This window comes from Trichosurus vulpecula, chromosome 6 (assembly GCF_011100635.1).
Source record: "Trichosurus vulpecula isolate mTriVul1 chromosome 6, mTriVul1.pri, whole genome shotgun sequence".
Classification (NCBI taxonomy): domain Eukaryota; kingdom Metazoa; phylum Chordata; class Mammalia; order Diprotodontia; family Phalangeridae; genus Trichosurus; species Trichosurus vulpecula.
The window spans coordinates 88,594,127-88,596,390 of NC_050578.1; the positions used below are offsets into that span (position 1 = coordinate 88,594,127).

General features: G+C 39.1%; 1 pseudogene; it reads right to left on the bottom strand.

Annotated features, from left to right (window-relative positions):
• Positions 1-1,331: 1,331 nt before the first annotated feature.
• LOC118854673 lies at positions 1,332-1,993 on the bottom strand (annotated as a pseudogene).
• Between the last annotated feature and the right edge of the window lie 271 nt (positions 1,994-2,264).

A 2,264-nucleotide genomic window follows, 5' to 3' on the forward strand; every position in this document is an offset into this window, starting at 1 on the left:
TTGCCTTCCCAGGAGTTCTAGTCAGTCTGTTATTCAGGCAGTGTTGTTGTTGTTATTGTTGTGAAGCACCTACTAAGTGCCAGATGCTGTGCTAAGCACTGGGGATGCAAATAAGACAAAAGAAAACATTTCCTGTCCTCAAGAAGTTTCCTATCTAATACAGGAAGACAACACATAAAAGAAAGCTCTGTGAGGGCGCTGGGAAAGACATGGAATGGAGGCAGGGCATTATAGAGATTCCATAGCTAGGACTAAAGGAGACTTTACAGAACACTAAGCTAGTCAATGCTTTAACCAATAGGCACTTTTATTTTGCCCATTTAAAGAAGAACCTAAAAGGATGCAGTGCTGTGTAAGTGGAGACAACTGAAAGAGTGGAAAGCTGGGACAATAAGATAAGGCACTAGGACCAGCCAACAAGCCTCTCAACCTGCAACCAGGATTGATACTTCCAAACTAGGGTAGTTCCACCACCTCTTCATACTAGGACCAAGACTAATACTTCCAAAGGTGGAAAACTGACTGGGATGTTTCCTGGGAGCCTTGGGTGAGACGGAATTCAAGCCATGGCAGAAAGAGAAAGTATCTATGGAAATCAGTTCCATCTTTTAAAATGATGATGATAATTAGTGATATTTACACAGACCTTTAAGGAAAGCACTTTGCATATACAGAGTGTTAACAAAATCACAACACTTTTTTTCATTTCAGATGGTTTGTAAGGCCAAAGAAAACTGTATACCAAGAATTCCTTAACTACCTCAAACACAATATCAGTGGATTATGAATACTTCTTCCACTAAAAAAATATAAATAAACATTTTCAAGAACCTCTTTTATGGAAAGCTTGCAAGGCTATTTCTGGGTAACTTACAGTATACAGTAAAAATATCTTATGCAGTTAGATTATTTAGATATACCAAGGTGGTGTACCTCTCCACAAATCCTCACAGCTGCATTCCTACCTTGCTATATAAAGGATGGTTACAAAAAGTTGAAAGTAAGGCACTTAAAAAAAATAAGCCAAACCTCCACAGCTTGTTCACCTTCTCATGAACATTGAATTTAAAGTTCTTTTCTAGCTGAAAGAAAACCAAACCAGGGTCCCTAATCTCACAAGTTTTTGTTGTAAAAAGAAAAAAAAATTAAAAATTAAAACAAAACCAAAAGAAAACAACAACAAAAAAGAAAACCACCACACCTTGGCTCATGATGAAAAGAAGAAATAAAGTCCGAAGTGCTTCCAAAAATGTTTTAAAAAAAATCACTGGAGAACAGATAAGAGCTTTCTTAAAAGAAATTCTAATTAGGCCATCTCATGTCCGAAGCTGTCAGGCTGTGTTTGACAAGATCAGAACTGATAATACTACAAAAGTGAATATGAATAGATGGGTACTACACAATAGTGATTCAGTGGAGCTGCAAAAATCTTTATAAATATTGCCTTTGGAAGGGCGATCTTGATTCAGGAAGGATTTTTTACTTTTGTGTATAGCATAACTGTTACAGCTGTCTCTGTAAGACCCTCCTGAAACCAGTCACCATAGCCTCCTTGACTCCTGCTGCTGCTGTAATAGTCTCTGGAATCTCCATATCCCCCACTTCTTGATTTGAATCTGCTCCCCCATAACCGCGGTCTCCACCTCCTCTAGAAAAACCACAGCCTCAACCCCAGCCTCCATGGAGGAAGCCTCCGTCACTGGATGAACCTCTCTGGTACCTCTGGGACTGGTTTTCTGATGATTTGCCTGCCTGGTCAACTCTAATCTGCCGCCCATCAACAGACTTTTCATTTGTGGCCATCATTGCATCTTTAGCATCATCTATGTTCTCAAATGTAACAAAGCCAAAACCTCTGGATCTCTTGAGTTTTCCTGTCTTTCACAACAACTTCAGCAATCTGTTCATACTTTGAGAAGCCCTTTTCCAATGACTGTTCATTGGTATCAAAACTCCATCTACCAACAAAGAGTTTTCCTTCATCTGATGTCATCTTAACCAGTGTGTTGGATGGGGCAGGAAAGATAAGCTGTGTCAGTGGACAGACCAGAGTGACCTGAGTCTCCTAATGGGAAAAATGATTTTAAGTTTTAACCTGAAAGTAGAAGAAAATTTTTGAGTTACCTTATATTATTTTGTTTGACCCTCCTAACAATCCTGAAGAGGATAGTGGTACTGTTATATTAATATTGCAGATGAAGAAACTGAGTCTTAGAGAGGTTAAGTGGCTTGCCCAGAGTCGCATAGGAAGTATCTGAGGGAAG